At 34.3% G+C, this 26,252-nt stretch overlaps 1 protein-coding gene across 4 annotated transcripts in view; it reads right to left on the reverse strand.

Moving 5' to 3' along the window:
- The window catches only part of LOC150108925 (myocardin-like), a 456,675-nt gene that overhangs the window by 258,020 nt on the left and 172,403 nt on the right, over nt 1-26,252 (reverse strand). For all 4 annotated transcript variants that reach the window (XM_090411030.1, XM_090410986.1, XM_090411004.1 and 1 more), the window contains one exon: nt 24,989-25,109. The gene's annotated coding sequence lies outside the window, so the exon portion shown is untranslated. The remainder of the gene's footprint in view (nt 1-24,988; nt 25,110-26,252) is intronic.

The raw sequence follows: 26,252 nt of genomic DNA on the forward strand, positions 1-26,252 counted from the left end.
ATATCTCACCCCTATTACTCATCTTTTACTTTGGAAGGAAAGAAGCACACTTCCTCTATATTCTTTCCTCTTCAAGAGAGAACCTGACTAGCGTACTACCTAACGCCAGGCAACATGGGCTTGAAATTAGGTTCAAAACTAAGAGAGGTAACATTTTCTGCTAGATGCACAATTTATGAAGTTATTCAAGAAATGTGATGTTGTTGTTAACGTAAAGGAGTATACAGGATACCAGTATTTGTATTTGGATCCAAGATGAGGTTGGTCAGAAGTTACTATTTCCTATCTGCAGGCAACTACAGGCTACTATTATTCTCCTAGGTGTTCGATATTTGTAGATGTGTGTGTCCACTGGACCGGTTTGCCTGTTTTAAGGAATAAAAAAAAAAATCCAGTTTCCTGGAGAAAAGCCCTCCACCTCTGTACCAGACCGGCTAACTCACCTTTTAGTAGTAGACACCTGATAAAGGTTCTTAACGGCATAGACAAGAATTGAATCCCCGTCTTTTCAACCAAAGAGTTTCATCTATACCCACTGAGCTACAGAAGCTTCAGAAAATGTGAAGATAAATCAGTAACGGAATAAAGTACGGATCAGAAGTTTTCAAACTGTGGGACGCGCTACATGGGGGAGGGGAATAGTCAACATTATTGTTTATATATTAAATATTTTATTGCAATTAATTACTGGAAAATATAAAAGCGATTTTTCAAATGTAAGAATATCTTTATTAGTATAAAATACATGCAAAGAAAACCATACTGTTTTATTATGAAAGTGTAGGGGACGCGGAAATGTTTTTTTACAAAAAGTGGGCGTTTGTTTAAAAAGTTTCAAAAGCCTTGGTATAGACAGAATGGTGGATAAATTACTGAAGACAAACAATTTACTTAAATGAATACCAGTTGTTGTTTTTTTATTTTAAGGATTTTATTTTATTTTTATTATATATACTGTATATATTATATATATATATATATATATATATATATATATATATATATATATATATATATATATATATATATATTTTTTTTTTTTTTTTTTTTTTTTTTTTTGTCGATGGTTGGTGAAAACCCCGTGACATAAGCTAAACGGAACGGATATTAATCATTGTAAAACAGAATTTTGGTATTTAACCTGATCTTGTCTAGCGACATGAATATTATCAAACTATAAGACAAAGTGTTTTTTTTTTTTTTTTTTCCAGCAAGTAAAATAGGGTAGTGTTGTGATACAGGTCATTGCGGATGACGTGTATCCTCCATCTCTCTGAAGAAATGGAAATCTATTAAAGCTTTTAAAAGATTTCCTTTTTAACAGAAGTTCCATCATGATGGAGCCAGCTGGTCGAGGTTCTTGTCCAGCCAGAACTCTCAAGTTGAACCGTTAGACTTAATTTCGTCTGGAGTCACATGAAAGTATTACCGTAACGCAGAAAGAGATTTTACGCACACACTAACTTTAGATGCTGCAAGATACATTCGAAATGATCAAATCAATAATAACAACAATGCAAGAAGTATACGAACTGCTGTTACTATTCTTCTTCAAATTATACTCAAAATTATAGTCTAACTTAGAGAAAGTTGTAATCTCATAGTAACTTCCAATTCTAAAATAGAGTATTATAGTTCTCCCCCCCCCTGCCCTCATACGGAGGTGGCGAACTTTTCATCTCTCAAAACAGACAAACCTGCCAAAAAGAACACACATATTAACAAACATAATACACTAATCTGACGGCGGTAAGTCCAAATTAACCAGTTTGTTTTTGTTTGCCCACTCCCCCCTTTCAGGTGATATGTCTATACCCGCTTAAAAATCGGATTCATTTGATATACGTAAAAATAATAATAATATAATATCGCCGAAAGAATCCACTTCTGAAGTGAATCAAATTCCTTCTGGACAATCGTTATATAGACTCCGTCTACCAAAAGTTATGGGATACGAGCAGACATAAACACGTCGTTATTGACAGAAATAAACATGTTATCTGATTTCTGGACTTAATAACTGCGTCACGTGTGAACTTTAGTGCTAATTTGCTCCACTACTTTAAAATATTATCACACTAGGATGATGAAGAATTCAGTTGTACCCGAATTCTGCATTCTAAGTCGACTCTCAGATTGTTTTTTTTTTTTTTCGGGTTCAGGTCGGAATATAGTGCTACTGACTGCAATGTTATGACGTTCAAAGTACGTGTTTACAGCCATTGCTTTTTGGTATAGGCCACTATTTTTTTTTTTTTTTCAAGGTGTTAAGGGTTAGTACCATAAATTTACGAAAGTGTAGGCCACTTCGTGGCCTGCACTGCGGTTAACTCCCACCTCCAAACTTTCTTGTTGTGACAACATACTGAGGTGTAAAAAAAAAAAAAAGCATCACCCACAACTACAAATATCTGTCAAATCGAAACGCGTGTAGCGTTGATTTGTCCCTCTATAGAGCAAATTTTCATTGCATCACAGTCCGCATTCTGTGTGTGAGCCTATTCCAATCGATGATGCGGATTCGATGTTGTTCAGACTCATCAGCTACGACAATTCCGAAAATTTAAGGCATCCAACCTTCTTACGCGTGGTGAAAAATGCTGATATGATTGTTTTTAGATGGTAGCGTGTCCAAACAGATTTCCAGAGTTCGATAGCAAAGTGAGATAACCGGATGTCTGAAAGGGCATCCACTGCTATCAATCAGTATTTTAAGTCTACTTGATCGTATCTCTGTCACCTGTGGACTAGTATCTACCGTAAATGAAAATGTAGAAATAAAATAAAAAAAATTATTAAAAAGAAGAGCAATGAAATATATACTAAATTTACACGCGTAACTGAATAAGATTAAGTGACCACTAATATAACAATTAATTTATAAAATTATGGAAACATTTTATCGGCTATTATTTATACAAAAATGGTACTATAGATTTCTTGATACAAGTACTGTTTGGTCAAGATACTTATTATTCTTATATATTAAACGTATTCATTTTTTCCCCTTTATTTTTCGTATTTTCCATCTAGAGTATTGAGTTACTCGGTCTCTGATTGTGGCATGAGCCATCGGCACCCAACTTCTGTTGAATCTGTTAATACAAGAGCGGCAGCTGCCCATCCATTTCAGTACGACTACAAACACAACGAACCTGCTTCTACAATTCTCTTTTATTTCATTTAACTCTGGAACAAAGTGTTCCCCAACAACTACCACCTCCAACTCTTGAAGAGAAATGTTAATAAACCCAACCATCACCAATACTCGACACACGGCATTGGTCCACTATAGGTTATTCTATGAAACAAAACAATAACGAAAAGTACCTATTATGTACAAGTTCGGTACGTGCGTGTGTGTAAATTGGTCCAGTTTTCTCCTCACATACATGAAATTGCCCTTGTACACGCTTAGTAATAGATACTAATGTTGTCCAGAGATAAACACGAATTTGAGTAAATCGTAAAATTTTATGTTATTGCTACAAGATGGCTTCCTTAATGAAAAGCCAATAGTAATTAATTTCCAGAAAGCAGGTTTATTTGATAAACATATTTTGATATTTGATAGAGAACTGCGTGGCTCAGTCGGTTTCGACTACGCTCTTTGGCTGGAAAGAATATGTTCAAATCCCGTCTAGAACACGAAGAATCTTTATCAAGACTGTTCTCATTTGAAGGTGAGTTAGCCAGTTTCATACGAAAGCGACAGAGTTTTTTCTCTCGCAAAACAGGTACACCATCCTATGCCGTCGGATCGGATCTATGCGTAACATAAAAACAGAAGAGATCAACTGATATATTCCAAGCAAAATAATGTTGGAAAAGTTTCAGTTCGTTATAGGAAAAGATAAATGTGCGCTTCTTTCTGGTAAATCCTTTCAAATGTACATATATTACCTCTTAGGGTACTTATTACCATAATGCTAAATGTTTTACAACTTCCAGAGAGACTGTCTTACTAGACTGCAATTAGAAATACGTGCCCTTTGGTTATTACAAAGACTTCGATTCGAATTCCATCTTCAAGCTAGGAGCAGTGATGATGGCTTGAAGTGAACGTGTGTCACTTGAAGGTTACATGAGGTAGTCTCATGTGGACGTGCCAGGGCTTGTCCTACTGGAAATTTGGATTTTAACATACAGACAAAAACGAAAATATACAGTTGATAAACAAATACGTTTTGTCTCATGACCTACCTAGGCTAGAGATTAGTCCACAAAATGCAAACCATCAACGGATTTTTCCCGGACCGCTGGTGATTTCAACCTAATCTTTTATTTTTAATATGCACTGTGAGGTAATACTTTTTGAATTAATGTATACGCCAATCAGTGAAATCTGCATGTTATAAAGTACTGTATCCTAGGGGGGGGGAATATTTTCATATAGTCAGCTATACACAGAGCGTTCTATTCAATATAAGGGAATAAACGTTTTCGAAAATGAATTGTAGGAAATAAACTTCTGATCTCTGCTAACAGATAAAATGATGAAATATAAAGTACAAATTAGTACTTGAAAATCTTGGTATGGTCCACACTGCTGAAAAGTACTAAAACTTTTGTCTGTTCGATAATGCTCACACTTACTCATAATTAAGCTTTAGTAATTATTTAGAAAATTACTAATACAATAAATAAAAATACGTTCTCAAATATAATACTAATCTGATGCGTTATTAACTTTTGGCTAATAATAGATTCGGACCTCTAAGAGTTATTTTCCCCTTCCAGCGCTAATACGATCAAGACGCTAGGTAGATGGTCGGCCCTTATAACCATCCTGAGCTCCTGGTAACTGTTTGGTAATAATGAGTGAGACAATCAAAGGGTTAAGTTTTCCTGTAAAAGATTTCTTTAAAAAACACTTAATTTTTCACTTTGTACTGAAAGAAGCAAGAAGACCCTATAGATTTTTCTCATTCTAAATTAATCAATTACACTTATGATTTCAATATATATTAACCCTTTCATTCTTTTTGTACTTATCTGAATTTTGCAGTGATATCCTAGAAACAACCACCCTGAAATGGCTTCACTAAGCTCTATCATGATATAAATTTCTCATACACATGTATATACGGTGAGAGAGAGAGAGAGAGAGAGAGAAAGCGAGCAAAAATATCACTGCTTATTTATGATATATCAAAATAAACTTTCCTTTATACCGGAATACAATAGCAATTATTTTAAAATAATTCTTGACTTATTCAAGAGTTTCCTATAAATATGTAAAAGTCTCTATTTTAAAAAAAAAAATGTATATACTACAAAAATCCCATGCGCGCCATCTCTCTCATCCCTCCCCCATTCATTTCCCGGTTCCTTTTACTTCCTCGATTTTCTCCGCCCCTAGTGTCATTGCCCTCGTCACACCAACCCCGCTGTCTGTGTGTGTCACCTAGTCACAACAGACACGAGGCCACTTGCCTCAGTTAATTTACCCCAGTCTCCCTTCATCCTCCTTAGGAAGCTGAAGAAAGAAGAGATAAACCAAGACTGCTAGAGGATGCTAGTGAGAGAGAGAAGAAGAAACAGTTACAATTTTAATGCACTACACGTATAAGAGATCTAAAGTTTTAAGCATGCTGAATTTCATTTCAAAGTTATAATTATTATCAAATAAAATGAATTCTCGGTGTTTATGCTTTTATTAGACAATAACTAAAACCTGACATATAAATACAGAAATCCATATAAAAAGTATAGTGTCACTTATCTTTAAAAAATTGCACAAAACAGACGTATTTAATAATATGTTCAGTAATAACTGCTATATAAATATGGAAGAAATGTGGTTATATTTTTTGTTTGTAAGAGCGACTTCCGTATAGCGAATCATAACTTTAACTAGGTTCCAAAGCGAGATCCTAGAGAAAACTATACTGGAGATTTTTTTTTTATGTGATATCTCTTTGTTTTCGTTAAGGTACTTGCCTTCGATTAGAGAGTAGATTATGTAGATAACATTGTCTTGATTTCTTTTCGTTTCGTTGATTTGCAACAGAAAACAGAAAGATTAAGAGAAAATGCATTTTCAGTAGGCATTTTCATAAATAAAGATAAAACAAAAGTAATAAGGATTGATAATAAAAGTAAAGAAACTCTAAAGATAGATAGCACAGAAGTGAAAGACGTGACAGATTTTCAATATCTTGGAGCAATAGTCAGACAAAATGGTTATTGTTGTTTTCTTGTCCTTTGAAAAGTCTTAGATGTTTCCATGTGCTCCTTGAACTGTTTTGGCTATGTCGATGATTTTGTTTGTATATAGCTGTTGTTCAGGATTAGGATCTATTTCTTGCAAGGCTGCTAATTGCTGGACAGGTAAAGATGTGAGTGGGTGTCAGTTCAGTATTGGGGCAGTTGTTGCAGTTTCGATATGTTCTCGTATCATCTGTATTGATCTTCATTCCTCTATAATGTACTGTTCGTAGTCTTGCTATCGTGGTAGAGGTCTTTCTGTCGGCATTGATTTCGGGAATTTGATGTTGTATCACTGATTTCAGTGGAATTAGTTTAGCTTTTGCTAGTGCGTTAGCATCAGCAAGAGTTATCATATGAGTTTCTTGGTTGAGTTTTCTGGCCTCTTTTGCTAATTTATCAGCTTCTTCATTGTAATCAATGCCTACACGAGCAAGAATCCATTGTAAAATGCAACTTTTTCCTAAACACTTTAGTTGATTTAAGAGTTCATGGATGTCTTGTGTGAGCTTGGTATTGCCATTTTTGATTGCCTCCATAGCTGATCTTGAGTCACTGTAAATTAAAATTCCTTCAGATTGTTGAGATGATAGTTTTAAGTAGGCTTCGAGTGCTTTATTTATTGCGTAAAGTTCGCTGGTAAAATTGGAAGAAATTCTCCCAGATCCAACTTTTATTGAAAGTTTTTCACCTATCGGGAGCAGAAGGAGAACACCAGCGCCTCCATTAATCATACTGGTGTCTGACGATCCATCGGTATAACAAATAACCTGTTTGGAGGATGAAAAAAGGTTGATATTATTTAGGCCTTTTTCTTTGAGCATTTCTTTTGATTCTTTTTTTTTTTTTTTTTGTACAGAGTTTGGTATGGTTTAGATTTATGGAGGTATTTGGAAGTAAAGGACTGGAAAATAGAGGTTCTTTGTTTATGTGGGCATTTAGCTGATCAAGACCTATTTCCTTCCTGATAGTATCATCATATTGTAAAGTTGATGATCTGTGAAGTCTGCATTTTTGATTCCGATGTGCATAAGCCAAAATGGTGGCACAAATGAAGATATTAAACAGAGAATGGCCAAAGCATGCAATGCTTTCACAAGTTTACAGCCAATATGGAAATCTGCAGCTTACAAGATTAAAACAAAACTGAAGATCTTTTTAAGTAATGTCAGATCTGTCCTACTCTATGGAGCAGAATCTTGGAAAATAAGTAAAATGCAAGAACAAAAGTTAAACGGTTTCCAAACCAAATGTCTTAGAAAAATTCTAAAAATTTAGTGCCAAACCAAATATTAAATAAAGAACTATATAAAATAACTAACACAAAAATTATTCAAGAGGAAATCAAACTGCGTGGATGGAGATGGACGGGACATGTACTCAGGATGAACCCCGATGACATCCCTCTGACTTGAACTGCTGAAGAAAAGCGTAAAAGGAGGAAGATCAAAGCTCACATGGAAAAGGATGATGGAGAAGGAGAGAAATGATGCTGGATGGACAAGCTGGTTAGAAGTGAAAACATTGGCTCTGGACAAAAAGTTGTGGAAAGAAAGGATCTTAGCCTTATGTGCCGGAGGCACGAAGAGAATAAGTAAATAAATAGCTCTATGTTTCGTTCTAGAGTGATGGCCTCATGATCCTTTCTTTGGCTTACAACTGTTCTTCCGGACTTTCTCTTATCCTGAATCCTCATGTATTTTCCGTTTTTATAATATAAAAACGAAATACATGGGGATGACAGGAATTCAAGTTGTGCTACACGCTAAATCTCACGCACTTGACAAAACACGCAGATAGTAACTACACTTCTCCGGCTTCTGAATACGTTATTCACGTATCGCTAATATATTACAACAGAATTGGCTTTCAAAACAAGCCTATAATATTTAATACATCAGTAGTGTTGTTAGTATGACATTCTTTACATTTAATTAGTTTAAAATGCAAAATATTCAGCAAATTAAATTAAACGAACAAATGATACTATTAATCAAATCTAGGTTACTTATGGTTATAATTATTAGTTCGAATCATTTGGGGGTGGGGGGGAATGAACCAATGGGACCTCCTTGCACGCATTCAATCGAAGTAAGGAGTATCCTAAACACAAATATTTTATTAAATTCCATCCACTATAGCGGATTATATAATTGACACATTTAAAATTGGCACAAATAGTCTGACTGAAATAAAAATTTATATTTTTTCGTAAAGATTCCGAATATCAAAATTTCGATATAATATCTCCAGTCAATCCTAAAATAACCTGACGAACGAACAAAACTAACCTAATAAGTCTGTATGCATTTTGCAAAACACACATAAGAAAATTCTAATAGAATAATTTTGTGGTATAATCTGGTAACAATCTGTGGAAAACAAAATAGCTAAATATGAAAATGGGAAATAACCGACCATAATGTATTATATTTTTTGTCATTTTTCCCGACGAGAAAAATGACAATGACAATTATTATTATTTTCCAGGACGTTTTTGTTTCCTTTAACCCGAAAACTGTACTTATCGGAATGGAACTTTTTTTCTCTCATTATGTAGGGCTTAAAATGAAGTTAAAAAATAATAATAATAAATAAAATATATGTTATCCTTCGATCTTTTATTTTTTCTGTTTAATTCGAAACACAAAATTTCCTATTAGGAGTATACCTATAAAAGGTGTATCCCCAGATTCCATCCATTATCCAATGCAAAGTGGGGAGAGGAGAATTAATATCAGATAAAAAAACGTCAAAGCATTACAGTTTCCCGCGCTTCACGGTAGGAACAAACCGAACTGTTCTCTTCTAAAGAGTGTAGTATGCACGTTTTCGTTAGCATCAGAGACCGGTAACTGCAGGAGAGGCGCCCAGATTAGGAAAACAATCATGGCTGCCACAAACCTCATGTATAAAACAAACAGAGATTCCATGTATAGCGAAAAGATAACTTCCATAATAATGATGTGTGATCGGTAGGGATTTTTTAATGATTGCAGTAAGAGATATGAAACAGCAACTTATAAAGAACAATATAACTAGAAGAAAATACTGACTCAGTTTCTTGCTGTTTGTATGGCCAACGTGATGACAGAAAAGAAAGGAAAAGTCACATGAAATAAGGAAAAATAAAAATATTTTAACTAAAAAGACAAACGATATCACTTTTACATCGTAAATGAAAATAATAAGAATTTGCGTTTTATTGTAACATATTCATAATGATCTAATTTTAATTTCCTTCAACATCATTAGGACGTTATGAGCACAAACATCATCAAAAAAAAAAAAAAAAGATACAAAATAATAATACGACATTTTATTTCTTTTGTGTTTCCACAATGTTTCAATCTGTTCATATGCGGGTGAGCATAAAGAATGAAGCAATAATGCTACTGGCGTACGCAAAAAAAACATTCGTAGCATGTAATACTGTACGTATTCATTTATGGGGGTGGAGGAAAGAAAAAGGCGATATAAACGTCAGTCATGCTGTAGTAGTATTTATAAATAATGCATAGTTCATTGCGATATTTCTAAAATAAATATTTAGCACAACTGATAGTCACATAAAAAAAAAAAGTAGCATGCGTTACTGAAATCACTCCATCATGAGGCAAATCTTATTGAAAGCACTTACACAGTAGCGAGAAAGAGTAAATAGAATAAAACAGTTATTTTTGTGCAGTTTATTTATACCTTTTTTTTTTTTCAAGCATAAGAGACTGGCGAGTTTCCAAATGCATTGCACTAGACAGCAAAAATGCTCACAAAGGTGGATCAGTAGGAGGAGGGGGGGGGATCAACGCCTACTTTAATTGAATAAAAGAACACACAACAATACTACAAAACTCTGCCTAATTTTAAGCTGATGCTCAAAGAAAAACCAATATTTTAAGAAATTAACTGTTTTAAAAATAAGATATATATGTACATCTTATTGAATATGTACATCTTATTTTTAAATCTACGTTTATCTTCATACTGCAAATTATAAAACCTTTTCAACATGCATGTTACTATCTAATATTCCATTTACTAAAATAATGAACAGTTACGATAATACCATGTATATACGTTTAGAAGTTACCATTGTTCCTTAAAAAAAAACTAGATGTTTTGTTTCATTATTATTATATACAGGTCTCAAATCAGATCAAGAAATGAAATCAACCAAAATAAACAGAAGAATCTAATCAAAGAATATTTCCTTTTCTAGAATAATTACTAAAATTTGTTCAGAATTAGTGTATAAACTGAATTAATCGACTACAGTGATGTAGGATAGACTGGATAAAAGTTTGAGAGTTATGTTTCAAAAAGAATGGATAAGTGGTCAAGGAACTCACTTTCCGTACTATTTTTTGTTGTTGTTTGCGTATATATACTGCACTTATTTCCTGAACATATTCCCATAAAATGATGATGTAAATAATGCACTTATGTGTAACTTAGATGCGTTATATAAACGCAGATGAGCTGTTGTTGCTCTTGGATTAATGTAAAGAAAATAACTGCTATATTGACTGATTGCGTGTGAAGGAATTTCGTTAAATAAAGTTTCTTGTACGCCAAAATTACAGATATCTTACTACTTACTTTTTCAGGTATCTTAAGTAAAAATAAAATAAATTAAAATAAATGCTAAGCTTACCCAGATCTGAAACAGTGATTCAAACCATTTTATCATTACTGATTTTTTTTTTTTTTTCAATCTGCACGTTACACTTTTTTTCTTTTCAATTTGTAGCTCAAAAACATCACTGTTTAGATATAAAACAGAGAATAAATATATCCATTGAATTTATGCCAAAAGAGCAAGAAAGTCTGCTCTTTAATGTAGTAAGAGTTTCGAATGAACAATAGCATACAGGGAAAGAAATTCACTTTCGTTTTGTTCCCCTACACTAGTATATTTTTGTATATTATCGTTAAAAATTGGCTATTTTAAGTTGCATGATGCCTCGGTATCGATGCATCATGCTGCTTGAAACATTATTACTTCGACCACTCCTAGCTTCATGTACTTGATATACCAATCCCAACACTATACAATCCCGCCAATGACATCTATAATTGCTACTCTTGTTTCCTATCGTCAAATTACTGTTCTCACTCTCATACATAAAATGTATGAGAGTGAGAATAAGTGATCAGAACAAAAAACTTGTTCTGATCACGCTTTACACAAATTATTCTAAAATAATTTCACTCATCCTGACCCAGAGTCTTGGGTCTCCTAAAAAACTTCAGCATATCAGCTTGTGATGAAAACTCGAGCTTTACGCTTAGATTGAAGTTTGCTACATCTGCAAATTATCTACAAATAAACCAGGTTTCAGCAATTTATCCTTTAAAAGATTAAATCGTTTACTGCTCAAAATAGCAGCCATGCCTATCAGTCCCTCTCACCAAAGTTGCAGGGTTAAAAACTTTATTTTCCGCGAAGAACTTGCTCATTTGAGAACTAGATGAAGAAAAGCACCTCACGTCACAGTGGGATTCGAACCCACACACTCAGCCAACCACGTCGGAAAACAGCAATACACATAATTACAACACAATCAATAAATATAAATGTAATTTTTAAATGCATCATTAAAAAAGAAAAGATTATAATCCCAAGAACGAAACAAATAGGGATTTTTTCCATAAAAATTCGTGGAATACTCTTATGAGAGTCTCGTTTTAATCATTTATCATAGTTTTAAAACTGCAGTTATGCCTCTGATCTGGTAATTAATCATCAAGGTGACAGAAGATAAAGAATCTCGCTGTTTTATTTAAGAAATTACAAGTAATAAAATGGGTCTGTTAGCGATGAAAAGGTAGAATTCGTGGACATGAAGTAAAATGACGATGACTTAGATATTTCGGATTTCGTTCTACTAAGCTGGCAGGTTAAAGCAGATGCTAAACCATAGCTCAATTTACAAAGCCGTGTTTATGGAAGAGTTTTTTTTATTTTATTTTTGGTTTTTTTAATGACGATTTTCTAATCTCTGTCGCACGCACACACGAAAGAAAAGTTAATAAGAGAACTGCTTTTGCAGTTCTCTTATTAACTTTTCTTTCGTGTGTCTGAGATGCTGAAATTTTTTGTCTAAGATGCTGAAATGCTATCGGGCATTTCAGCATCTCAGACAAAATTTCTGAAAAACTAATCTAATCTAATCTGAGTACTAAAAAAAATCTTTGAGTGCTCGTGACCTTGCAAATGGTATTTTACATTTATTTTATAAGTATAGAATGCCATATGGAAATTGAGAGTGGATAAAACAAACTGGCTCTCGAAATCGTTCTTCAAATAATACAAAAGCAACTAGCGGACAGGCATGTAGATTCAAAAACTTCATGGAAGTAGCTTTTAATAAAAGTAGCTATAGCTTCAACTACATAAAAACAAACACCTGTAGCTGTAGTTCGACTTTACTAAACTATAGCTTAATCTGCTATTATAACTTAGCTCAACTATTTTTACAGTAGGCACTTTGTTGCTGGGGGAGGGGGTATAAATAAATAAATAAAAATAAGTATGCAATTTGAATAACTGAAGAATGTGAAAAGTAAGTTTTCTGAGTTGTGATATATATTTCGTAAGTTGAATACAAATTATCTTCCTCTACATGCTTGCAAGCATTATTATTTTCTTTTATAACCCACATCGATTCCAAAATAACATGCACTTAATTGTGTATTTGAGAAACTCAATGCATTCAGATGTTTGGTTTTTTTACGTATTTATTTTTTAATTATTCGGGAATTTTAGTACTTTTCCTTTTAATTCAATTTTTTAAATACAGATTACTGAAAATAGGTGTTTCTCTCTTATGAAATGTACTGTATTCGACTATTATATTCAATTAGTATTTAAGCCTATTCGCTGGGCAAATTTCGATATTTCTTTTTGAAGCTGCTGAACATCAATATCCGTTGCCTAAAGGATTAAGAATAATAATGATAACCCGCACCCAAATCTTCAACACATTAGTATCGTAGATGGAGCAAATGACAGTTAATCAGGAACCGTGCTCTACAGTCAAACATACATTTTCAAGCAAGCCACTTTGGACTCCATTATGCAGAATGATAGTTTTAGCATGAAATTTATCTACCATAGTAGAATTTAAATCGAGAGAGCACGTCGTAAACTGACGAGTTTTAGCATATGTAAATGAAAATCCCGTGGTTCTGTCTATGCTATTTTCAGAAAGATGTAATTTTGCAAAAGAGTTGGAATTTAATAACTGAATGCAGGTTTTTTTTTTTTTTTTTTTTGGTAGAATGCCAAATTTTTAGACATGGAAAAAAAATATTTTTCAGTGTTATTTTTAAATAACATTTCAAATAAAAAAAATAAAGTTACAATATTTTTGATATCATACTAAAGAATTTTGATTATTCTTATCAGAATATGAGCGTGAGTTGCTGATATCAGCAAAACTAATATTTTTAGTAATGTCCGACCATAGTTATCAGGTTGTCACTAATACGTCGAAACCTCCCCCCCCCCCCGTCGAAATTTCCAACGATGCATATATTATACTATTTTATTACTAAAAGTTTCATGGTGTTACAAAGGTTCATTGTATGAAAATAAAACGAATGTGGTCTTGAAGAAAAATGTATTGTGTATGAATATATCAGGTATATACATTCTGGCTTCTCTTTTGTAATATGATGATATCTTAAAAATAGTCTCATCCTCCACACCTCAACCAGGAAGGAGGAATAAACTTCAGAATGGGACGCGTTGTTGCCCAGGAACTTACAGCATCGAATTACATGGATGATATATTAGCGAGTGATTTTAACCTTTGTTGTAGAATGCAGAAACCATTTCAACAAGAGAATTCCCTAAAATTTGTGCCAGGAGGCAATTTTACAGACTCCTTAGGCCATGCAAAGCAATAGCTGCATATTCTCGAAATAGATCTTAACGAGCTTGATGTCGCTGTGCACTAAATGTTGTCTTAATATGTTAACATCCAACTGATTTTAAAAAGCAAATCCTTTATGCGTTAAAAATTTTTACAAAAAACTTTGTCTGTTTTAATATAATAAAAAATATATTTTTTAAATGATGCTTTTTGCATTTATTTATATTTTTGAATTCGATAGGAATAAAACACGCTTAAGCAAATTAATGATATCTCAATATACTGTTCTTATTAATCTTGGCGGAAGAGTCCAATAACAATTTCAGCGTCAAAGTTCACTTATTTAAATATGAAATAGTTCAGAAAATGAACTACATCAAATAATGCTTAATACTAATTAGAACTAACTGAACTTGATACGACACAGTTTCTATATGATATCTTCAAAGTTACATCATTCAAACGGCATACAAGTTTAATGAAACTTTTAATGAAGCCTGTCCACGAGCGCAACTTTCGCACAGTGCTAAGAAAACACATAATGGCCATCGGAGACAGAGTTTTGGGAATTAAGTTTTCAAGACAGTTCTCTCCTTTGTTCATTCAAAATGATGACGCAGTGTCAGTGGCACAATTTATATACCGCTTTTTATAGAATATTCAAGTGGACTACATGAACAAATATCCGAGATATAGAGCATGGAACAAATGAATAGTCCAGATTTCATAATTAATGAATGAAATGAAGACATTTACTAATTCCTAGACGAATATCTTCTTTCTTCATAAACTGTAAAAAGTTCCATGTTTTCAGTATTTATGCTGATAATTAAAAAGTCACTGCTAAAAACTATCATATTTCACTCGAATGGGAAGGAATTACAATTATACTAAAACAAACCACATCCACTCCGACCTAATTTGCAAATGGATAGCATCCTCCCGATCCAACCAATATGTCGTAAGTTCGAATCACAATCATTTGGACTGATCTCTTTCTTCTACAGCTTTTATTACATCAGCAATCCATTTTTTTCCTTTGGTCTCCCTCTTTCGCGATTCATTAAAAAATTTTCTTTCCAATCAACTAACATCCGTACCGATTAGCCTTTTATCAATCCTATCTATCAATGTGCTGTGTAGTTTCATTCCCACCTAACTTATCATTTCTGATACGTAGATGAAGTACACAGCTTCTTCGCAAATAAATGATTTCTCTACATATAAAACAATTTTTTTTGTCAGTTCCCCAAACTTAAGCTTCATGTGTAATGATATTTTCGATCACTGGTGTGGGGGGTTGCGGGTGAAATAAATTTCCTATGAAATTTATTTCTGTATTTAGTTGTCTTATAGCCTGCATGCCTTATTCTGTATTCAGATTCCTATTACCAGAGTAATAAGAATTAGGGAAGGCAAGGTCGCTTTAGCCTTATGTAAATCTTGGCGACTGGAGGAAGGGGGGACAGATCAATATTAATGTTGAAATTTCTTATAACGTCTATAACATGTATTTTTTTTAAAATTATTTTGTAGCAACTGTCAGTCTTTTTGATGCTATAAATTAATAATAACTCATTTTCATTCATCGTCCTTTTTACTTTGTATAGACGACAAAGACTTTTTATATACTAAAAAAAATTATTTACAAAATTTTATTCTAGTTCGGGCATTATATTCTGAAAAGTTATTGGATAATCAACACAAAAAATTAAATGTTACCGTGCTATGTGAAAATGAATAGACAACGTTATAAAGTCGGTGATAACAAGAGTTCACAAAGTTTTAAAATATCATAACGAATGGACAATTATTTTTATTATTAAGATAGGCCTCAAGGGAGTCAGGGACTCAACGAGGGGAGTCACATACTACACGCATCAGCTGTCATACTTGTTCTTGATTTCACACAGCTTGCGCACACAACATCCAATGGCAATCCATTCCAATCGTTCACCACTCTATGAGAGAAAGAGCTAGACCTCACCCCTTCTTAGCGACATTCATTCTCAGCTTCCAAGGATGCCCACTTGTCCTTTCCCCACCATCCATAAAATGAAAAATTCTATCAAAGGAAATCCAGTATAACCCTTTCAGAAGTTTGTAAGTCTCAAACATATCACCCCTCTTTCTTCTGTCACGCCAAAGTGCATGAGTTTACATTAATGACATCTATTTTCACATGCCCACAATTCCAGCTAATTCAAATCATTCAGCAAGTACTGCATATCTGCTACATTCCTGATTACCCTACCTATCTTTGCATCATCAGCAAAGTTGTATGTATCAAATCCTTCCCAATGTCATTAACGTACAGATTGAATAACAGTGGACCAAGGACTGATCCTTGTGGTACACCACTGGTTACCTTAAATCTTGCACACTCGCATTCCTCCATATACCACTTTTTGATATCTGTCAGACAGCCATCCTCTTATTCATGTTAATAATTTATAATGCAAACCCATATTCTCCAATTTATGCAACAGTCTTCCATGCTGTATTCTGTCAAAAGCCTTAGCAAAATACAAAGGTATCATGGTGTATCCATTTCCTTCGTCTAGTTCAGTGACAACATTATTACAGAATGTGAGCAAGTCGCTAAAACATGACCTTCCCTTAGTAAACTCATGCAGTTCACTGCAAAGTGGAGATTCTCTGTCAAACCATTTCTGAATGCGAGTCCTAACCAACTTTTCCCAAATCTTCACCACTACTCCTGAGATAGTGATTGGTGATAGTTGGATACATCGGTCTTTGCACCACCCCTGTGCAATGGGATTACCATATATTATTTCCACTCCTGCAGAATGGTCCATGTTCTCAGACTCAAATTATACAGCCTGGCCAGTTCAGCTTAACACACTTTCAGCATCCGTGCTCATATCCAATCAGTCACTATTGCTGAATTGTTTTTCAGTTTATGCAATATCGCTAATACCTCCTCTTCAAACACCTGAGTTTCTTCATTCAGTGAAGATGTAGCAGTGAATGAACCTGGTGTATGCAACATTGAGTTGCATACACCAGGTTGATAAATTTAAAAAAAAAAGTGCATTCATTAGTTGAACAACCTCTTCTGAATATGTCACTCTCACACACACACACACCATCTACATTCAGAAGAGTTATTCTTTCATATTCATTCTTTCTTTTACTTGCAGCATAAAATTCTTTGCAGTTGTCTTTAGCTTGCAGAGCCAGTTTCTTTTTATACTTAGCTTTCTGTATAACAATTGTGACTCTTCTGGCCTGCTGCTTATAATTTTCATAACGGACATCGTCATTTGCAAAGCCATGTTGCCAACTCTGGCAAAATGGCTTGGCAAATTACACGCTATGTAAGAAAAAACGATCGGATTCAAGTTGCAAACTGCACTACTCAAAAGTGGCAAATGTATATTTATGCGATAGCGGATATGAAGCGAAAATAATCCAGATGATAATAAAAATTCTTATAATCAACATTATGACCGACAAAATACTCGTAAAACCGGGCATCTCATTATAGACAACACTTTACATTGGAAATGGACTGTAATTACCTACATGGATTCACAGTGGTCCACTAATAACATCTAAGAGTACCTTGAAATGAGATTATACAGATTGTTTTGCTGATTTCTTATGTATGCCGTTTGTGTCCCCCCCCCCTCCCTCTTCCCTTTTCAGCGAACAGGAAGCATAAGCTATTGAGTTCCTTCCGCCCTAGCGCACGAACTCGTTAGCAGTTATTTAGGGTACATGGGGAAACGTGATGCATTTAGGACACACAATTTCTATTAAAATTCTCTGGAGTTCGGTAATGTGCTAGACTCAGAGGCTGCTACCATACAGAATTATTCAATTTTCGAAAACAAGAGAGAGAAATGAATATATAATATTTCTTTCACCACATTACTCATTGGAACAGGAATTTTTACAAGCTTTACCTAGATTATGTTTTGCAACTGGTAAAAGAATGGGCTTGTATGCCAAATTAACGAAGCATATTTCTATCTCAATTGAGGTGAGTTACTGTATTAATTACGTAAATACATACGCAAATCCTCTGGTAAGGTCATTTTGGTAATGAAAACACTATATCTGTCATAAACGGCAAAAGAAGAATGCTGTATTTTAGCATTTTATCTTTGTTAGTAATCCGGCAAGCAACTAGAATTTATTAAGAAATTTTCATCTAATTATTAAGTACAGATGCTACTGACTGGATAAATCTTACCAGCTTATCTCTATGAATAAAAATATTATCCTGCCAAACGCAGAAAGCATACGACGATAGTGTTTAAAATTGAACTGCATCACTGACTGACACTGGAATTAAAGCTTGGGAACCAGTGACACATCCTAGATATCTTGTGTTTGGGAAGAGAAATATCGGCATGCAGCTAGCTTGACAGTTTCACTTTTTTTAATTTGGATTATTGCTATATTTTTGCTTTTAAGTTTAGGCTATTAAATTATATTACCGTTTGGACTTTTAAGGATCTAATTACGTGGTGTAGCGCACAAAACGTCCTTCCCGACACTAAGCTATCACTAATGTGAAGGAGAATTATCTACTTACGATCTCATTCTTCTCTCCGAGTAATGAAGTAGAATAACTGGCAAAATAACTAGTAAGAAAGACAATTAAAATAGATTAATTTATTGATGATATGCCAGTGTATTCCTTTTAGGCTTCACAACAACTACTTTATATCTACCCATTCTTAATGAAAATAAATATTGACATCAAATCACTGTCCTACTACTACAATTCTTTTTCAAGTCATGGAGATGCGTTAACAGTCAACTTCTGCATTAACCGAAACTATCTCAACAAATAAAGTGATCGTCTGCCTGTATATCTTGTAGCAGTCGGCCCTTGGTAGCACACTCGCGAGGACATTTCTCCTCTGCTTGGAGAAACTTGAATTTCAAATACCGTCTGGAACGCGAATAACATTTACAAGGACTTTCTTTTTCACTCGAAGATGAATTAGCAGGTCTCATGTGAAAGTGGGTGGTAGGATATTTTCTTCTCCCACAAAAAAAAAAAAAAAAAAAAAAAAAAAAAAAAAAAAAAAAAAAACAGGTAACCGAATGGAAACCACAAACAAGGTCTTCAAAGTCTTGTTGCTTCAGTCATTAATTCCAATTAGATCAAGCCAATTTGCAGCAGTCGATCCCGCAGGATCCCAGACAGTTCACTGTTCCCATTTTACGGCGTGTTTTTTTTTTTTTAATTAAGTTTTATTGAAATGCACAAGTGGAGTGCATAGAAACAAATACAGTGCACAATTAGTTCGGATATATTTGGCAAACGATCCTAAAACAATATGTAGGAAAGAGGAATAAAAATCTCTTCAATATTTTATAATAGTTTACAGTACAAATCCAATGGGATTATACTAAACAATTTTCTCCTTTCCCAACCCATACACAGTACTAACGTACTATAGGTTGATTAATCAACTCTCGAGTATGGACTCAACATAAAAATAAATAAATAAATAAAATAAAAAATAGACAGAAAACATTAATTGAATTTTGTACACGACTTAATTAAAAGCAAGCAGTATTTCCCCGTCATTTACTGCTACAGGGGTGCCAATTTTCTCTTTAGTCACACAGACAGTGATAGTTTCCTTCCAACTTCTCCACTGATGTTAGTGCGCCAGCATCAGTTTCAGCTATTAACTCCAAAATCTCGCAAAAAAAAGTTGAGAAGTTGGAATCTCTACTAATGCTTTTCGAAGAATTTCCTATATATTTCCTGTAAATCAAAATTTCTAGTTTATTCAAATTTTGAAGTTGCTCCCTTTCCAATCTTCTGCTGCACTACAAGGTTAAAAAAACATGGTTACATGGTTAAAAAAAGCAAAAAAAAAAAAAAAAAAATTGCAAACTGCTGATTTTTCTACTAATGAACTCCCTTGTGAATGGCTGTATCCATTTTAGACATAGACTGCTGTAATAATTATTAGAATGTGTGCCGTCATACTTTCAGCACCTATTAGTGTCAAGTATGAACATTTAATCGAGGATTAAACGATATTTGTCCTTCGGTTGGAAAAAACTTATATGGGGGGTTTTTTCAATGAAATAAAGGTAAAAAGCTGTCTTATCCTCACTCAAAACGCTGTTATTAGCAGTTATGATACACTGACTCCATAGCCTTAACTGCTTCGACCATCATTCCAACCAAACCAGCTATTTTTTTTAGCAATTGAAATTGTGGAACTTATCGATCAAGTTGAAGTAGTTTTTTTAAAGCTTATGTTTATTACCATTTGGCTTACAGAATATTTTTGCTATTATAATTACGCGTTATGATAAAATAATCGGACCAAATCACATTCTTCGAAATTTTCTATGTTAATTTCGGGAAATCCGACTCTAAACAGCTGCCATCTGGACAGAACGAGACGGAGAGTTGAATGCTTACTGATCAATTAGCATTTCCTGGAATTAGGGTTGTTAACAAAAAAGGGAGGGGGGGAAAAAAGGGATGAAATGCAAAACGGGGATAGCTGATTTTTCCGATAATTTCTGCTGCACCATATTCTGTTTAAGCGCTGAAGAATGCTGCTTATAAATGTTCGTTATTTTGCTTCAGTAGTTTTACTTAGCGCTGTGGATTTATTGTTTCTCTAGTGCTGTTCTAGCAGAACACTAAAATTATTTTTTCTTATAAATATATTTACCGCTACTTTAAGAAAAATCTGAGTTATACAATGAGAAACTGTCCTTAACACTACTTGGAACACTCCTTATTCTGACCTATAGAAAAACGGCTTAGAAAATTCTTACGTTGCTTAAGTATCTCCAGTCGTTTGGATTAAAATACAAAATTCTGATGACTACATATCAGAAGGTATGAAAAATTCACTAACTTTGTAAGAAACATTTCTTACGTATATTTCATTTCTGCATCCCATCTTACTATACTACTATATCAATCTGTGTCATTTTAAAGTGGTACTTCAGTAGTAGCACTTTCCTCAGGAAAGATGCGGGTTCGAGCCCCATCGTAGTACTAAAGGAACATTTTCAAAGAGATTTTCAACAAAAGGTGATCAGCAAATTTCATGCTAATATTTTTCATCACGGAAACACATTCAAAATGGTAAAAATAAAATTTACAGACATAATATACTTGTTCTTGTAGATATAGTTCTTTGGCCAACACATAAGTTTAGAGTTAAGGCTATAAAAATAAAAGAACGGAATGAACGAATTTTCCACGAAAATTTAGTTACATTACGGTGTTTGCTCCTTCGGAATCATACTAATTAAAAAATAAGCAAATTACCATATTGACTAATTAATGATATTCTAAAATGTTGCGATTGTTTGTTGTGTAATATTTTATCTACTTGAGACCCTAAGGCAATGGCTCTTACCTTCATTTACGACTCTAAACTTCACTTCACCTGGTCGCCCCTTTATATAAGGATTTTTAAATATAAGGAGTTCTTTCAATTGAAGGTGCGTTAGCTGGTTTCAAAACCAGGTGGCAAAATTATCATCCTCGCAAAAACAGGCAAACCAGCCAGATGCAATTTACACACTTAGTACACAGACTTAGTTGTTTCGACCGTAATAAACAGGATGATAGTTCCACACAGGAGATGAAAATCGCATATTAATGAGACAAACATTTATACAATGGCGAGATGCGAACCCACTGTCTGTAGGTTGAACAGAAGGGTTCGCATCCCAACGCCATCCACTTCTATTCAAGACAGAGCTAACTACTCGGCAAAAGTCAGGCAACCAATTTATGCAACTCTTAAAATGTATATTGAATTGGGTCTAAATAAACGAACTGTTGTCCTTTCCCATTAAATGACACTAGAGGCATACCTTATGAATAAGGTATCCTAGGAATTCACTAATTCATAAGATACCTTATGAATTAGTGAAAATGCACATACAATAACAAACAAACTTGGTTATTTCAAAAATTAAAATACTTAATTTTGATCTTTAATTTATTATTATATAATTTAATTTTGATCTTCATACGGCAAGCAATGATTAAAATGAAACTCTAGAGCAGGAGTTTTCAACCAATGGATAATTTTATATGATGATCCTCACGCGACACCTGAAGTCTAGAGCAGCGCTGTTTATTGTCTACGTGATATCAGTGAAAAGCTGGAAATGATTTCGCTCGTTTGAATACATGAAGATATAAATACTAAATGTGTGTGTAAATAGCTGCCAGAGGTATAATTTTCAAGGCACTGCTGGCATACTTGGCTGAATACTTTAGCATATCCATTCTCCAACCAACAGGCTGTGGATTCGTAATTCCACTATGAGCGTTTCTGTGAACGTCTTTACGTAAGAGATGAATTTCTTCGTGAGGTGGTAGACCATCTCTTTGCTTACTGGAGGTCAGGAAAAAAGTTCCATATTTTGCCTTTAGAGAAGAGTTTCCGGATTATCTAACCTTTACTCCTGCATACGTTACTAGTGCTAATACAATGCTTGGGGGAAAAAAAAAGTCAACGGACACTATAGTGTGAGGAACAAACAGCCATGGCGGCCACCTTAATGAGATGTAGGTCCTCCTTTCGCTGGAATGACTACTGCAATACTACGGGACATACTTTCCACGAGCATACGGTAATCAATGGGAATTTTGGATCATTCTTACTGTAGGCATGTAATGAGGTCCTGGACTATTGTGCAGTGGCCTCTTTCCTTGGCCTCGCCCGATGCTCCAGTTTATCCCGCAGATGTTCAAACAGGGTTGAGATCAGGGCTCTCTGGGGATCAGTCAAGTGGTGACGTTCATGTCCACAAACCACACGGTTAAAGCAGCAGACTTATGACACAGTGCACTGTCTTGCTGAAAGAGACAGTGCTCAATTTCGAAAAAACGTCACAAAGTAGGAAACATTGCATTGCCAAGAAAATTCAGATGTCACTCGGAGTACAATGTTCGTAGCACCACAAAAGTCTGAGGCCAAACAGGACCATACCATCACCTCCGAATTTTATAGCTTAGGTCACGCACTCTGTAAGAGACATTCACCGGGCATCCCACACACTCACATCCGTCCATCTGCTTGGTAGAGGGTGTAGCGTGATTCGTAACTCCATAACGCAGCTTTTTACATATTATCCTTCGTAGCACTCACGTTCGCTGAGTGGTGAATCGTTCACTGCAGGTGGATCGTTGCAGTTGATCCCCCCTGTGATTCTATCTCAGTATGGAATCACTGAAGCTATCCCAGGTCAATAAAAAATTGTTGACCTGGGATAGCCTAACTTGTCAATAATTTGCCGAACTGCAAATTGTTGACAAGTTAGGCCTGCAACACGGCCTCCTCCAATTTATATTTCTTTCCTAGCAGTGTATATTACAGCCTTTGGTGGGTGACATTCACATATAAAAAAGTGCGCGTCTAAAACTTATTGTTTCAATTATCGTAACAATAATTCAAGGCGAAGTAAAAAATGTTCTGTACGCAAATATTGACATTTCAATTACACCATTCGATGTGCATCCCTAGTGCATGAAAATAAATCTGAATGTCTTTTTTGCTATTTCAGACAATAAGCATTTTAATTCACGGAAAATACTGGTTTTTCTTTAGAAGTTTTCGTAAAAGCAGAGTTTCATATGTTAATGGAAATTTGTCTTCTGTTTGACTTCTTCCCCTGCATTTTTTTTTTCTGCCTTTAACATGGTTTCTAAAAATTATAAAATCAGCTTCGAATGCTTTGAGTGTTACTTTTTTCCTGTCAGCAAAGTGTTAGTCAAACGGCAGGCAAAGACATTGGGTACACGTGACCAGTGAGACACTGAAATACCAGACACGTGTGCAATGACTGAGTACATGCCAAGAACAGCAAGGGCTCGCAGTTCGTAATGAAATCATGCCGATATTTTAAAGCTTGCCAGAAGACTTTCTCTTTCCCTTCCCCCACTTTTAAGAGAACCAAAATTCTTTGCTTACTGCTTGATTTTGCAAAAGTACGTAGCAAAAGTTCACTACCTATATCAGGTAGGCTTTTCGATGTGGTCCCAATAGCAACGCTGACTGACTCTTAATAATGTTCCCACCGGTAATTGAATGCAGGGACAAAACGGCGATGAGTAAAATTCGTACCCGCACACCACGAATTCGAGGTTACACAAAAATAACACTTAAGTGTCGCACTCGTAATGTGTTTTTTTTTTTTTTTTTATGATTTGTGAATTCTGTCCTAAGATGTTTACCCAAACAATGAATCATTTTTATACATTTATTTTCTGAACATGAAAAAACACCCACAGACTTACACTACTGGGCAGAACTTCTTCCTCTGCAAAAATTAATTGTAAGTTTTAAAAGTGGATCTATATGAATCGAATTATACAAAAGTTGTTTTTTTTTTTTTTTTTTTTTTTTTTTATCTAACAGAATTCGACAACGTATTTGATTTTTAAAATAATATATCGTGACATCTAATCTTCATATATATTTATTAAGCAAAAATAGGCCAAAATGGCATACGTGTGTGAGCTAGATTTCCACCTTAAATATTTAAGAGTAATCGGAAAACCACTGTTACAGTTTCATGTACGAGAGGTTTTGACGAACTTTCACTAAAACTCGCTTATGTAAACAGAACATCAATAAACTAATAATGATCAGTATAAATACATCACTACTAGATGATCTCTGTTCCATTATCTACAGAATGCTCGTAACTTCATATAAAGGAACACTAATGTCTTAATATTATCAGAAAAATTCTCACCAGCGTCAACTTTTATCGTGTCATGGAATAAGAAATTTTTCTGCAAGAAAGAGTTTACATTCGTTTAATAGAACAAGTCTTCCGCATTTTTTTTTCTTTTATTCTTATTACTTATGCAAAATCTGAAGTACAATGTACACTGAAGTGCCTACCTTGTAAACAGCATGCAGTTACTTTCTTTTATGTGATTCACGCCTTCTCAATTATAATAGTGTGGCAACATAGCCCACGAGAATTTCGAAAGGTCAATGAATGAATGACGCACATCAATATCTGAAAAAGAAAAATACACAATGATAATATACTGGTGACTTTATTATTATTATAAATTATTTTCCCAGAATCTCATACACTCTTACTTGGTAAAACAGTAATAAATACTGGCTATACTACAGTGCAAAACAACTGCTCGTTCATTTACAATGATATCCATTCTTTTCGCAGAGTAAATTTCATCCCAACGCAATGAATTCCACAGAAAGTTCGAACAGGAGGAATAAGATTTTGAATTCTGATTCCTTTCATTATTTAAACGTGCAGGTTTTAACTCCCAGAAAGGCACATCATGGCTCTTAAAAATTCAATAATAAATATATAAATAATTAGGTCTCTCATTTATATGCATATTCGACTCTCTTGATCTTTAAAAGCAACTTCAGTAACAAACTGCTACTCGGGGAAAGAGGGGAGGATCGATTGCAAATGTAAAGAAATAACGAAGATGAGAGCCTAAAAACTTGACAACGAATAGGCCTAATCCCACAAATAGTATTCTGAATTTCTTCCAATAAATTTTCGGAGTTACTTTTTTCCAGGGGGGCGGGGGAGGCAGATTTTGTGTTCTACATTTCTGTGTTGTCGCTTCAGTTTGAAAAAGCTACCAAACCAGTGAACTCTTAAAAGTAATACACAAACCCCTCGATAGACTGCATATTAAAGTTTCTAAAACAAGTGTGTTTTTTTTTTCCACTATTCGATATAAAATAATTAATATACCGAAATAATTTTTCTTCCTCTTATTTCGTGCTCATACCGTTTTCCTTTTGTTTTCTCTAACAATTTTACTTGATACTTCTTAAAATCACAACTTATAAAAATGCAATTCTGATAAGAGACTTATTAGCGTTTATCAGTATTTGAGCCCAGAAAGGACGTACACAAAATAGGATCCACCTCCCTTCCCCGCCGCGCGAGCAAAGAATATATATTTCTCTGTTTAAAAGGCTAGTATAGTGGTCAAATTTTTTTCAAGCTTACACACATAAGTTAATATATTACACAACTGTAAAATAAATTAAAACTAGTTATATTCCCAATTCCAAGAAATCATACCCTGGAGTTAGGGGGAAGGGAGGACTTAGAAAAATCATGTGCACCCACTACCGTAGAATTATAGGTGCAACACTTTTTTTTTTT

The sequence above is a fragment of the Typopeltis vanoorti genome, chromosome 2, assembly GCF_054136105.1.
Source record: "Typopeltis vanoorti isolate ZY-2024b chromosome 2, IOZ_Tvanoo_1.0, whole genome shotgun sequence".
In the NCBI taxonomy this organism is placed as follows: Eukaryota; Metazoa; Arthropoda; class Arachnida; order Uropygi; family Thelyphonidae; genus Typopeltis; species Typopeltis vanoorti.